A 15,967-nucleotide genomic window follows, 5' to 3' on the forward strand; every position below is an offset into this window, starting at 1 on the left:
CCGAAAAATATCGCATAAGATATGTGTAAAATTTCGGGATTGGTAAATTTTTCAATACCAAAAACGTTTAGGACTTTTTCGAAGTATTAGCAAATTCATGATACCAAAACTTTTCCGGACTTTTCGTAATGTAAACCTAATGCCTATTATTTCGACGTTCCGTAATTTGGTAAGTGACGTCTAAAAGAACGGTAGTACCGTAGTAGTAGGTAGTACAAATTGTAAAATATACTGGGATACCGGGAAGTTTAGGTATTTCTTTTGACACATCAATGAATTAATTTGTGTTATTTTGAAAACTTCATTCAAAATTTTTCACCAGCGAATTCGGGATCCCGAAAAGTTTGCATAAGCGTTGTCTTTACCTTCTTTACGCAAAAACTTTCCTGAACTGCCTAACGTATGTCAATTTAGGTATGGCTACGATCTTGTTTTCCACAAAGAAGTGAGGTTGGTTCATTCTAAAGAATTATTGCTCTTTGGGGTTCTTCTTAACATTTTTTCTAAGGTTGGAGGTCGACTTCATAGTTTATGCAGAAAGTTTTCAAGAACAGAAACTCTCAAGCGGCTCGTGGAAATGTTCTTTTGCTTGGAGCTAGTCGCTTTTGAAAAAGTTTTCAGTTAGCAAGTTTCTTAGCACAACAACTGTCTTCTGATTCCGCTTTCTTCACCGACATTTTTTTCTTTAAAAATAAATATATGTTGTGTACCTATCTATTTTGTGATCTCATAGACACTCATATTCTATAAATAAAATGAAAAACAAGCGTGTGTGTCTTCTGAACTCCTTCAACACTGCGCTACCGATGCTTCAATGCGGTAAACATATGAGTGTGTTCTAAAAATGTTTTGTTGTTGTTCATTGAGGTAAACAAAAATGACTGGCGCTTGCACCGGAGAATGCAAATGAAGCCAAAATCGCACACAAGCGAGCACCTATAAATTTAGAGAAACATCTGTATACTCGTATATACATGTAAGTATATGTGAATACCTTTCAATAGCAGCGCTGCAATTTTTATTGCAAAAACAAAACATACAACTGTGGCGCAACGCCGGTGTGTCGGAATTTCTAACAGCAAAACAAAAATGCAATTAAATTTCCGTAAAAAGTTTGTATATTTATTCAATTATGACGCGAGAAATCGTTGCCCCGGCCGCAATGAGCTGGAAGTAATAATTTTGCATTCATTGCAACCAGCTGTGGCAAGTGAGCGCACCATATGTGTGTGTGTGTATGGCTGTGCATTAGAGGCGTTGAAATTTACATACATAAGTGAATTGTAAGCGTTTAGGTTTCTTTTCTAATGAAGCTGCTTGGACGTTTGCTTTAATAGCCATTTGATATGCCTTTGTGTTTACTTCAAAGGAAGGGGCAAGTACATGCACACATCTAAATACATATATGATAATATATATATACATACATATTCATACGCAAGTATATGCGAGTGCCTTAAGCGCGCATTGTGCGGATCTACTGAAATTGATTGCCAAACAATGCCGGTTTTCCATTTGCGGCCGATGTGGGTGCACGCTGCATGTGGCTTGCGGCTTGTTGCACTGACATATTCATTAAACTGTTATATTTTAATTGAATTTGAGTGATTGCAATGACAAATTATGTTAATATATTTATTTTTAAACTTATTGTACTGCGGTTCTAAGGAAAGTTAAATTTAAACCTCGGCAAAAAGCCACCCCTCTGAAAATAGTTATAGGAGAGGAAACGATAATTTAGCAATATGTTCACTATCAATGATATTGTAGCTAATTTGCTTTACAAGAATGCTCCTCAGTTACTGAAGTGATGTCTGCATATTTGGAATTCGGAATCCCGAAACGTTTCGGGATTTCTGTGAAATATCAATGTAATAAGTATTATCTGTTTACATTCACATTATAAAATTATTATTATCAAATTCGGGATCCCGAAAATTTTCAAAAAAGTGCAGTTTATTTTTAGGTAAATGTAAATTTTAATATTTTAGGGTTTTTCTGTAAGTTTTAGATTTGCAAATTTGGTAATAGTAAAATCGGGATCCCGAAATTTTTTGGGATTTCTTCGAAATATAAATGTAAACAGTGCTCTCTGTTCATATTCACGTTATAAAATTATTATTATCAAATTCGGAATCCCGAAAAGTTTCATAAAATTTCGGGATTAGGACATTTTAAAATTGTAAATAAGTTATGTTCTTGGTAAATACGTAATAAAAAGTAATTTCAGAAATTATTCGAAATATCCATCGAATAACAATGGTGAGTAATTTCGGGGTTTGTAAATTATCTCATAGAAAATTCACCACACCGAACATTTACAGAACTTTTTTGAAACATCAAACCACTATCATTTCGGATTTCAAAAATTTGCTAAATTCGTGATACAGAAATTTTAATAAGTGATGTCTAAAATACCGGTATGAGTTAATTCCGTAATATTGATTTTGGGATCCCGACAAGTTTCGAAAAAGTAATGCCTGTAAATTCGGGATTTAGGAATTTTTTCGAAACATTACATTAATCGAATAAATGACGTATTCATTTTCGGTACCAAAACATAACAATTTTGGGATTCCGAAAGTTTTCGACGTTTTTTTTGAAATTTGAGATTCCCAAAATTTAGGTCTGGATCAGCTGTGAATAAGCCTCTTATCAATAAGATTGACAAAAAATCACTTTTTAGTGATTTGTATGCATTTATATATACGTATGTATGTATTTTATGTTGTATAATTTACGTTCAGAAAAAGTCCCGAATATTTCGGGATCCCGAAATAATAAGTTCACCAAAAACCTTTTTTATTAGTAATTTATATATATTTATACATATTTTATCTCTTATAATTGACGCTCAGAAAAAATACCGAAAAATTTCGGGATCCTGAAATTGCACACATCACTTATTTGACCAAATATACCACTGATTTGTTGCCTTATATGTACATTTTTTTTCTTCAAAGGTAAAGCTACATACATATGTATGTATTTCTCCTGGACATTGTATTAACTGTTTTCAAAGGTAATATGCAGACATATGTATGTACATACATACATACATACATATGTATATGTATATGGTATGCATTAAATCTGCATATGAATGAAAAGTGCCTGCGGAAATTTTTTCCATCACTTTTCGCCTGCGAGTGGTCTACCTTTACAAGCATTAAAAGGAATTACAATAATTTTTACCAAAAATCCAATGCAGTAAGTACACCCACGACTCAACAGTTGTAGCTGCCAAATTTTTTATACACATACACACATGCAAGCACACAAACCATTTTACGCTAATGTTTGAGCAACTCTTTTACATTTTATTCACCGTCTGTCAAGCTGTGGGCAACTGAAATAAATGATATATTTTACATACACACACACACACAAATTTACCTCCACGCCGTGGCCAAAAGCTGTCGGCCTCATGAGGGCTCCACAACGTATTGTATACAAGTGTAGGGGTGTGTGTGTCTCGCCACACGTGCAATAAGCCGCCAGGCTGCCACCAATGCAACTATGTATATACATACATATGTATAGGTGTATGTGAGCACGAAGGCGCTACCTGAATTTATATTTTTTCCTGCCACCTTGGTGCAACAGCCGCAATCATGGCGTTGGCCAACTCATTGGGCGATGCTTTTAATCCCAAAACACGAATGGGCCTTGAACTTTTTACGAATCGCCACACATACATACATGGCCAAGTGTAGGCATGTGTTGCACATTTACACACAGACACTTGCATCGGAGGTGGCCTTGTGGAGCCTGTGTTCTATGCTTTTCTGCGCTGCGCTGCGCCGTGTTGTGCTCTGCAGCTGCCTGCGGGCCTTTTTTGTTTGTATGTATTTTCATTTTCGTTCTTGTCTCGTCAATTGTTGTAATTGTATACACTGGACACTCTTGTTGTTGTTGTTATCTTTTTTGCTGTGGCCATTGCATAGCTCATTGTTGCCTCGCTGACTGCTGACTGCTGCTGCTGCCGCTCGAGGTGTTTGTTGCTGAGAAATACGGCAAGTTGCGGCAACATGCAACGTGCAACGCCACGTAAAATGCAAATAAAAATGCTGTAAATTTTGTTGTTTGCTGTCAACTGCCAGCTTTTCGTTCGTTGTTCAACATCATCGGGCTTTGTTCTGTTTTGCTTACGGTTGAGGTTGCGCTGCACAATTGTTTTGTTGTTGTTGTTTTTTGGTGATGTTGGCGAAAATGAAATGTAACTGTACAACATTGCAATGAATTTTAGGTGTTTCAGTCTTAGTTCTCCGGCATAAAAATGGAAAGTAATCAGAGATGTCATGTATGAAGGCATTTATTTTCCATTTATTGTAAATGTATATAATATTAACGGTATTTAATCTTAAAATTATCAAGATAATTTCAGAATATTTTAAAATACACTAGGTTAATTTAGATTAAAAAGTCGATCCAAAAAGGTATCCCACTTGGACCACTTAGAACGTTGGTCCACTTTGATACTTAAATACTACAAAATATTAATCGAAAAGACACTCAAGAATCGACAAACCGCTTTGAGACTGCTTCAAATTTGTTGATGAGACTGATATCAATACCGATTATTGCATCAAGTTCAGGGTATATACTATATAACTGCCTCGATATTCAACCTCACTCTTCCAAGACAAAGGCTATAAATTGGAGGAGAAAGTTCTAGTATCTTTCCACCTCACCGTCCTCCATACAACTTTGATAGTTAGCAATAACCAGTAAGAACTCTTACACTTGCAGCAAGATGAATCTGAGTTTAGTGGATATCCTGCGTTCCGCCGCAGTACAGAGCCCGCAGTTGCACAGCAGCTAGTTGTTGACTTTCTAAGCTCATGCAATTGTAGAGGCTTAGGGTAGGAACGCGAGAGGTTAACGGAGACAGTACTCATTCCCAATTCGATGTAATCGGGATAGGGTACCCTGTTTTGCGAGCTCATCGACCTTGCATTTTACAGATTTCGCAACGAAAAGGCAGTCGGGCGAAACTAATCCACTAACCCTATGTGCTCCTACTTCTTTCGAAACACTGATAATTGAAAAAGTCAAAAAGTGGCACCTATACAAGTTCAAGTCGACTCTCGAACATTTTTGGTTTCATACTGAGCACCCACACTGTCTACTGTCCCATCGGGTTCGGAAAGTTTTAGTTGGTTGTTTTAATCGGTGCACCACAAAACACAATCACAGAAACTATCGTACCACTTAAGAAAACTAAATTAAGTCGCGTGTGGATTCCTATGCAGATACCATATTAACGTATTACCTTCGAAAACAATTGGTGTGAGGGGAAAATATGTAGACATTCGTATTTTTTTCCGAACACTCGCATCAGCTTAACAGCAGAAGTTAAAAGACGTAATCTTCGGAATTAAATTTGGTCGAATCACTTATGTCTGCAATTTCTGGAATTTAAATTAGTGATGTATACAATTTCGGGATTTTAAACTAACAAATTCGGAATCCCGAAAATTTTAAGAATTTTTGAAACCGATTATTCTAGCATATTTGGCCGAATTAGTAATGTTTACAATTTCGGGATTTTAAATTACAAAATTCGGGATCCCGAAATTTTTCGGGATTTTGTGAAACACTAAATATACCGGAAATAAATGGAATTGTAAGTCTCTTATCAAAAAAGTTGTTAAGAAAATCTTAAAATGTTAAAATTTTCGAGATTCTTTTAGTTTTATTTACATATATCACTTATTCAACTAATGTTTCGAAAAAACTCGAACATTTCTTGTAATGCGAACGTGCTAATCCCGAAAAATGTTAAAAACTAATGCGAAAGTTTTCGGTGAAGTTCTAATAAACTCAAACGGAGGACCGGATTTGGTACCGATAACAGCTTAGTTATTGTTAAAGGCAAAGAAAATTCTCAGTCACTCAACTAAAAATGGTCGTTATTCTTCAAGATGTTTAATTTTTAATGAATTTTCTTTATGCAACATCTTCCATATTCTTATCATATTGACCAGCAATTTCACTTTCCACACATTTTTAAGCATCACTTCGTTGAAAATAAACTAAACACGCATCAAGCCTTCAACAACTTACACAAACAATGTCAACACCTTCCTTCCTGCCGATCGTCTCTCTGGTCGTACTTGCCGCTTTCGCATTTTCTTGCATGAATACGCTGCAGTTTTATTATCTTCTTTTAACTCTCTTAACAGTTAATTTGGGTAATTTGCGCTTTAATGTCAGTTTTGATGAATGGACGAGTGAATGAGCGAGTGCGAAGTATAGCAATTGCATGAAGGTCCAAAGTACTACTTCTGCATATGAACGGTACTTATATACTCAAATACATACACACTCGCAAATGATACATTTGTGTCTGTATATTTAAGTATGTAACTATGAAAAGTGATTCAGGTGGGGTTATGGGATACGACCCAATAGGAAATTTATTAAAAAAAAAAAATCAAGGGATCGAAATGGTTCGAAAGTTATCGGAACCCCAAAAGTGCTACTTTACATTATGATTATTATGGCTCATTCTTTGTCTTTCTGCGACATTTTCACATATCACTTTTCACAATAGTGATGAAAAGAAGAATCTTGAAAATTTTCGGGATCCCGAAAGTAATATTTTTCAATCCCGAAAATTCGGAATTCTAAAATTGCTTGCTTCATACCATTTTAAATACATTTGTGCAAGTTAAAGAAAAATATATATGTAATTGTTTCAACAGTTGTCGGGATCCCGAAAATGGTATTATTAATTTTTATAAGCTTTATTATATACATATATTTCTACAAGATTTTCACTGAAACAGCAACAATGCAAATATGGCCCAAGTACGACAGGAATTGACCCAAGAACATATTAGAAGGGTTCAGAAATAGTAAATACTGAGTTACGGCCACCATTTACATACATATGTATATGTATGTATGTAAATTGGAGCCAATGCCCTAAAAATGGACCTCCTTTATATATTTGCCGCTGCAAGCTAGAAGGGAAGGTGAGACTGTCCAGTGCCTCTGTGAATTCCCATGTCACAAACTCCACACAGAATAATTGTGCTTCTTATAGCAAATATCAATTCGGGATCCCGAAATTGTTATTAAGCATTATTATTGTGGTTTATCCTTTATCTTTCTACAGCATTTTCAATGCAACCACTTTTAAACAAAGAAAAAGAAAAGTTCCGAAAATTTTCGCAATCCGAAATAACTTTTCAATCCCGAAAATTCGGGATTCTTAAAATGTATTGGACATGCTTGCTTTATGCTATTTTACATACATTTGTGCTAGTTTTAGAAAATGCCGAAATGTTCATAAAATTTTCGGGATCCAGAAAGGGTTCTCAAACAACTTTCCGTTGAAAAAAATTAATTAAAAACCTCTCTCTACATAAGTTCAAACTACAAACTTTGTGTACCAAAAATTTTCCTACTGGGAGTGTTAGTCTTGGAACTTACATTTTTATATTCGTCTGACCCAAATTACTTCTGTTAAGTTTTAATTAACGTAACAACGGCAATTTAAGAAGTGAGTATGAATAAACAATAAAAACGAGAGGAAATGAATAGCCACAAAAAAGTACCTGAAGAAAAGTTTAAAGAAAAAACCAGCAACAACAAAGCAATAGCAGCATTTGCCCATGAGCGAGCGTTTTAATTGAATTGTGGCTGCTGTTGATTTTTGCATTTTGTCACTGTTGTGTTTACTTTTTGTTGTAAATTTTCTTTTATTTTTATTTTGTTTTTGTTATTTTTGCCGCTTACATACTTGCACGCAGTTCATCAAAAGTTCGCTTAATTTCCAAATTAAATTTGCGGAAAAGAAATATGATTAAGCATTTAACAGTTGTTTTACCCCAAAAGGCGCAGAGTATTGACCAAAAAAACAAAAAATAAATAAATTAAAACCAAAACACAAGAAAAAGTAAAAAATTCTGACATCTGAAAATTGCCGCAAACAATGAAATCTGAATTCCATGACTCAATCAACGCGCTCGCGTGGGGGCCCAGGTGAATCTCGTGCGTTCACAGCGAGTTCGCGTGTCCGCCAAAAATTTCACTTCGCCAATTTCGTGGCTAATAAAAGCACACGAATTTGTCATCATTAAATGTGTATTTAATTTTATAAACAGACATTTACTACAAACATATATACGGTAATGCTATGAAATGGTCATATTAAGCAACAGGCAATTATTTAAAAAGCTGACAATTATTGCTGCGAGAACAAAGCGAAAATTGCAAGTGAAAAAATAAACAGAAAACTGCTTCTTCGAAAATATTTAAGTTTTCACCACTGATTTCTTCTTTGTTTCCACGAGACATCCGCGCGATTCTTGCGAAATTTGAGCGTTTCCTCGTAAGTTTTGTCATAACGCGCCTTGACGTTGACAAATGACAAATGGCTGCGACGGAAATGCGGGTGGAAAATAAATATTGCGCGCTCGGAGGTGCACATTCACCTATAAATATGTATGTATGTATTTGTGTCGCAACCTGCGGTGCAGATTAAAAGCTTATAAATAAATTGAGTAATGGTTTCTGCAGGCGCTTTGCCCTTTGCTGGTGTGAAATGAATTTTCTATGAAAGCTCCAAGTGATTTACAGTGCTTTTACGTTTTCTGCAAGCTTATAATATGTGCTTTCACAAGTATTCTGCTGTGTGCAGCTTAAGATTGCGCGTTGCTGAAGTGAAATGAATTTTCAGTGAAAGCTTAAAGTTTTGTAATTAAGCTTAAAGGTACTATTATCTAGTATAGAGCCAAGTTTATTTATTTTCACAAAAAAATTTAAACAGAAGAAGATAATAATAATAAGTAAACCCCTTCGAAGCTTTTGTTGACCTACACTTTTTGCAAAGAAGTTGCATCAAAATTGTTTGTTTATTTATACAAGATCGGAGTATAAGAAAAAAGTTATCCTTTGAATTATAACTTTCTTTAATTTTTTATTTTTAGATTAGAATCACGACAAATGGATTATTGAAAACTGAAGAATTGTTTGAGGGTATAAAATTTATCAAGGAAGCCATAAAAGCTCTTAACGTTTCTTCCAAGAGCGATTTGATGTCTAGTTTTGTTACTCCATTTAGCCTCTTGAGCTGTGAAGCTCCTCGATATCTAAGCCTAGTTCTAGATAAGACCGGACCAAAGTAGATAAGGTATTACAGCGCTTCTCTTATGCCTACCTCCGTCCACTTTTTCTATGTATATGTCATCGTTAATAATGCCCATGACTATGCCAACAACCTTCCCATAGACTTTCCGAGACTGTTTGAACAGAAAGCTTACGTGTTTTTTCCGCTCCCTTTCAAATAATCTTAGCGATCATGCAATAGCCTCTAAGGTGTTCCATCTCGGCCTGATCCGCATGTTAGCCCTTTCCGAAATTCGATAACCAGGTGAATGGAACTTTTAGCAATCTAATCAGCACTTTCGTTTCCAGTAATACCTTTGTGACCTAGAACCCAGTATATATACATGCAGTCTACATCTACTGCTTCCGCTTGGAAGTCTCTGCAATATTCCGTAAGCTAGGAGGGTTGCCTGAGATCCACCTCCGATCAATATATTCCGAATTCAGTTGATTCCGGCTCCCAATCCATTAGACATTTTTGACCCGTCTGTATAGATGTTGTAACTTTCGCTGCCAAGTCGCATGCTCCTACGCCATCTAGTCTCTTCCAGTGCGACTTGAAATCATATCTCCCAAATAAAACGTGAAGGTATGTGGTCTGTTTTATCTTCTAACCTAATACTTATTAATCTTTTCCCAGATTTTTTTTGATGGGGTTGAGTTTCTAGTGAAGAAGTTGGAGTGGTTTTTAGTGCTCTTATTCACCACACCAAGACGAGCCCCTTTCTGTTGATTAGTTCTGGACGTTTTTTTTCGATTGCTTGCTTCAATTTCATCAGTCCAATTCCACCAAACACTCAGCATAACCTTTCGAGAAGTCAATCCTGGCCTTGCGACTATTTGTTGAGCTTCGCCAATGAACCGTCCGCATAACAAACTCACCTATCACCATATAGCCTTTCTATCAAGAATGGATCCTAAGTTAAGTTAGCTTCAAATACCTTAACAATGCTCTAATCTTTCCAAGTTTACAAATTACGCAAAAGGTATGTACACTAATTAAAAGCTAATATTCTGATTTTTTGCAATTCATGGTTGTATTTTTAATTATTGCTAACACCTGCCTACTTTTATATCAGCTTGTTAAATTGAATATAAACATAGTAAAACACAGCAGATTTTTGCAATGCAAACCATAAATCTCTATTTTGCACAGTTTCGCAAATAAAAAAGAAACAATTACAAATTTTAATTAGAGATTTCTATCAGCGAACGTGCAGTCATTCTACGACCGACGGATAATAAACCAATTGGTCAATGAACTCACATGAACACGAGATCGTGAATATGGTGTATGGCAAATTGAAATGCAAAATAAATCAAAACAACGACGGTAGTTTGGAAAATGTGGATATGAAAAAGATAAAATATTTTATGATTTTGGTTATAATTTGCAAAAGTGAACTTGATTTAGTTAACTTAGAGGTATACGATCTGAACTCTTAGAAATATTACAGCAAAAAATTAAACACAATTTTAAAGTATTTTTTATTTAAATTTTACTTTGAAACATTTTATACTCAATTACTTTAAAAATATTTTTTTTAAGCTCAATAACCATATTAAAAGCACTTTTTGTCACTCAGTACTCCCAACTTAAGACTCTTTTACGGAACCACCGTATTAAGTGGTTAGATGGGTTTACGGGGGTTTAAAAATCGATTTTTATTGCCTTTTTAAATTCTAGTTATAACCCCTCTAAAATATTGTCCTAAATTTCCAAGTTGATCCGAGTAATAGTTTCGGAGATTCAACCTTGAGAACTTGTGCGCTTGAGGCTAGCTGGGCTAAGTGTGCCGTCTTTAAACGAGTTTTTCTAGAAACTATTTTTTGAAGTCGGTTGGCAAAATTTGTCTACAAATACTCAACAGATCTTCATAAAATTTTACACAAGCCTTTGAGATAATATTTTTAAAGAATTGGAGGAAGGTTTTTTTTCGATTACAACTATTTATTTGAACAAAAGTGTCGCGAAAATTTCATTGAAAATTGTTGAAGAAAGGCTGTTTTTTACCAGAGGAAACCCATGTGAAGAGTCGATTCGGCGCCGGACTAACGTAAGTCGCATTTTTCTTCGAGATCTTAAATTGAAGGCATACAAAATATAGCTTGTGCAAGAACTGTATTCGCTTCACCTTCTCAATCGACATGGCTTCGCTCTGTAAATCTGCAAAAATTCCAAAAAGATCTCACGTTTTCGAGCTAACTTTTGTCGAGCGATGAGGTCCATTTCTGTCTGAATGGGTAAGTAAATGAGTTAAAGTGCCGCATGTGGGATGAGAAGCAACCTGAAGCGATATAAGTGGTGTCATTTCGTGCAGAAAAACAACGGTTTCAATGGTCGGTTTGTGGTTCGTTGGAATAATCGGTCCATAATTCTTCAAAAACGATGCCGGTGAGAATGCAACCGTCAATGGCAACCGTTATCGCCCCATGATAATCGACTATTTGCTTACATGAAATTGAAGCTCGTGATCTCGGCGACATTTGGTCTCAACCGGATGGTGCCACTTCCCACATAAAGCAGCAATTAATGGATTTATTGAGATAACACTTCGCTGAGCAGCTAATTTCACGTTTTGGGCCGATAGATTGTCATCAAGATTGTGTAAAATCACACCGTTTGACTTTTTCTTAGAGGTTATGTAAAGTCTAAAGTCTCCGCGGACAATCTCGCTTCGATTTAGGCCTAGGAGCAAAATATCACTCATTTTATTTGCCAGTTACCAGTCGAAATGTTCCAACGAGTCATTGGAAATTGGACTCAACGGATGGTCCATCTGAGACGTAACCGCGGTCAACATTTGATATCTCTTCAAAAAATCTTCAAAAAATAAATGGCAAAGAATGTTCTTTCCAATGATAATAAACATTCTCTATTAAATTTAAAGTTTCTATATTTTTTTCTTTAAAAAGGTAGGGTACGTCGAAATGCATCACCTTTTTATAAATATAAGAGAAGCGTGAAAATGTAGGAGACCTCTATAACCTCTACTCTAAACCCCAATACCTGGACTTTCAATTCGTCTGCTGACTTTTTACAGTATCACTACTACTATATCAACTACAATATCGATTTGTGAGTAATGTATCTCTATGAAATTAGTGGGGAATATTAAACCTAACTTATAGGTTATGTTGGGTCACAGATTGCGAACCACTGCATACTTCAACTATATGTTCTTATATTATATATTATTTGTTATTCCCATTTTTTTATTTGCCTAATACTCAAGGTTAAGCTTTTGAAGTCATTCACCTCAATGCAGTTAATAATGGTATTTGCATTGTGTTTGATTGCGTTTGCTTTGACACTTTTGCTAACGCATGTTTCGCTCACGCAATTATACGTATGTTTGTTAGTGCACATTAGTTAGGCCTATTTAACAACTGCTAAACTTAATGTGTAACCAGCCTATAACAAGGCTGCACTCGCATTTTACATTTCTCTCTTTTAGTAACTAATTATACATATGTACGAGTATATGAAGAAGCAACAGCGTTAAGTTAATAAACTGTTAGAAGTACATAACGTGCTTATGTATAGGTAAGTATATAAACCAATACAAAGGGAAATTATATATTTAGCGGTATTCAAATATTGTTTAGAATAGTATTTAAGGAGAAGAATTTTGCAAATAAAGTCAGTCTAATACCTGACCACCTCACAGTGTCATTACTCGGCCCTTTATCATTTTCTTCGTTGCTGCAATGTCGCTTGTACTTTTCGCTTTTTGTAAATGTGCGCGGTTTTAAAATAAGCTTTATTAGACCTAGGGAGTATTTGAAAGGTATACCAATGATTCACACTTTTGAAATTGGAAAATATAAGGTTAAAATTCAGTTTCGAAAACCAACACCGGAAACATACGAAATGGTAGTTAGGTTAGATAAAAAGGCTGATCACTGATGAGGCCACGAATAGTCCCACTTAGACTGCTGTAGACGCTTAAACTTTGTGATGCCCAGAACTGCTAGGTATGGATCAAATAGACCCACAAATTTATTAGGGCGACTAATATCTATTCCAACCGATTCGCCGAATTCGTAGAAAGCAAGGCAACTGAGAAGCTTTACTCTTAGTTTGACGGAAGCCGAGGAGAAAGCGTCTGGATGCTTCCACCTTTTCTTCCTCATTACAAGTTTGCGTTGTCCAAAGTTTTTGGCCTCCCCGCACGAGTGCCATTAGGGCGGTGTCTGGTGAGGACGTTTTTTATGATCCACTCTTAGTCAGACGGCTTTCGCAACCCCCCAGGTGCTGATTGCAGATCATCCTTGTTGAGCTCCCGCAAAGCCCTTAGTTCTGGCAAACGAATACAAAATGACAGGGGAATTCCTGCTCGTTCCCATCCTGCTGGAATTCTGGTATGGATGCCTTTTTTCCAAGCTTATGTACTTTACAGTTTTCGACGATTCCGCTGTGGCCAGATACCCAGACAAATTGAATATGAAAGTAGCTACTGCTACTGAGATCATACACACCTTGACTAGCTTTGAACTTACTGTCATCGAGGCCTATAAAGCAGCTCTTCTATTGAGGTGGATTCCTTGATTCCGGTCATTTCTGTGTGAACGAAACCACAATGATGTAGCAATCTCAAAGAAGAGTTTATTGAAAGCTCCCGACAAAGAGGAAAATTTAAAATAGTGTACCGTTAGTTGTGCCTCCTGTGAGGATTGAACTCACGACCCCTGGTTTACAAGACCAGTGCTCTACCACTGAGCTAAAGAGGCGCTTAAAATTGGTGAATTCTCAGAAAATGAACTTCATTGAAATATAAAAGTTTGTAGGCATCGAAGTAGAGATGTTGCGAGATGTTAGAGATACTTAGTACATAATTGATGAAATGATAACATCCACACCACAAAGATAAGAATTGATGTAATTTAAATGCGAAGACGAATATTTTCGAATTCGAATATTTGTTATGATCAATGATAAAAAGATATGAATTGAAAAAAAGTTATTTTACAAATTTTTAATTAAATTATTTCATTTTTTATTTGAATTACCTTGCGCTTGCTCATATCGCAGCATTTAAGTATACCGTTTAAATGGCGCTGCAAAAAGTTTATTGACTCCGCCAATGATTAACGGAAGCTTTCAACTATTAACGTATTAATAATGAAATTAGAAAATATTTATTTTTATACACTTTGCACACATATCCCTAAGCTAGTATGTCTTCATTATGCAAATCTCTAAAAAAATAAAAAATCAACATTTCGAAAACAAAACACACACGCGAACCATAACAAACGAAATTATAACGGTCACCACTTAAAACGTATTAACTGGAAATGATATTATAACAAAAATAACATAAACATTTCAATTTTGAAAAGTACTTTTTGCTGTTGATGTGCGGAATACGCTGCTAAATAAATAAAGGACAGTGGTACAAATTGCATGATGATTGGGTAAATATTAAAAAATAAAATTAATTAAATTAATAGCAGTTTTTTATACCGAAATATTTTGCATAGAAGAACTGTTTATCTAAAAAATTTTGTTGAAACCCCGCGGAACGAGAAGTGACTATTATTCAAAAGCCCAAAACTTTGAATCGTGGGCGTCTTTCTTTGTTTAAAATGACTAAAATACCTTTTAAAATTAATTTAACTGAATTTCGTTTTCACATTCGCAGGTTGATTTCAGTTTAGTTAAGAGTTCGAATCGACTGCTTACGAAAGTGTGAGTATTAACATTAGAGAGGTTATGAAGAATTCGTCTAAAATTTTACATTTTTAACCAAATTTTACATGCGGAATCGCTGCGAATGTTGGAAAGTGCTCACGGCGATTCAGTTTTATCAAAAACATAAGTCTACGAGTGGTACGAAGCCTTTAAAGACGGTCGAGAGATCGTTGAAGACATGCCTCGTTCTGGACGAACTTCGATTTCTTCAACGGATGAAAAATACGAGTATGGTGCTTGCAAATCGTCAGGCAAGTGTTAGAGAGTTGAAAATAAAGCACGAAATCTCTCGAGAATTCGTTCGAATGAGTCGTGTTCTTGCCCGACTCGTCCCAATAAAGCTGAATTTTTTTCAAAAAGAGTGCCGTAAACAGGTCTTTTTGGATATGCCTGATGATGAGAATTCTGATTCCACATTCATGGAGATGCCGATGAGACTTGGGAACATGGAAAAAGGGGAAAAACGACCAAAACCAAAAAAACCAAGACAAGGCGCTCAAAAATCATGGTGATGGTCATTGTTTTCTCTGGTATTCATAGCTTGGTGTTTCATAACTTTTTTTGGAGGGGCAGATGGACACCAACAAGTTCTATTTGGCCGTATCAAGACGCTTGTGTAGAACACCTGTCGAACACGGTCAGAATTATGGAAGAACAATTCATGGATTTTACATGATGATAATGCACCATCGCATCGTGCCATGATTGTAACCGAATTTAAAGCAAAAAATTCATGAATACCATCGATCAACCACAGTATTCACCAAATTTGGCTCCACGTGTAATCTTATTGTTCCTAAAACTAAAATTCATGTCAAACAAAATTCGTTGAAAGAGCTGAAGACCATCCCAAAAAGTGCTTACGAAAATAGTTTCGAGGACTGAAACAATCCTTGGCTTAAGTGTATTTCATTTGGTCGCGATTTGAAGGCAAACTCATATGACCATTCCGAGGACACTGTTTTGACTCAATTGAGGATAAAAAAGCTGAATCGTAGAAGCCTCTGATGGCCATCATGGTGGAGGATTTTCCAAGTGCTATGATTACTGGAAAATTCGTTGGCATAAGTATATTGTATCGGGTGGGGATTACTTTGAGGGAGATGAAATCACATGACAAAATTCACCTTTCAATTTGATCACAGTTAA

General features: G+C 35.7%; 1 non-coding gene across 1 annotated transcript; it reads right to left on the reverse strand.

Moving 5' to 3' along the window:
• Window positions 1-13,782: 13,782 nt before the first annotated feature.
• On the reverse strand, window positions 13,783-13,854 carry Trnat-ugu (transfer RNA threonine (anticodon UGU)). Its single transcript has one exon. It is a non-coding gene; the product is annotated as a tRNA-Thr (tRNA).
• Window positions 13,855-15,967: the final 2,113 nt, after the last annotated feature.

Source organism: Bactrocera dorsalis, chromosome 1, assembly GCF_023373825.1.
Source record: "Bactrocera dorsalis isolate Fly_Bdor chromosome 1, ASM2337382v1, whole genome shotgun sequence".
NCBI classification, from domain to species: Eukaryota; Metazoa; Arthropoda; class Insecta; order Diptera; family Tephritidae; genus Bactrocera; species Bactrocera dorsalis.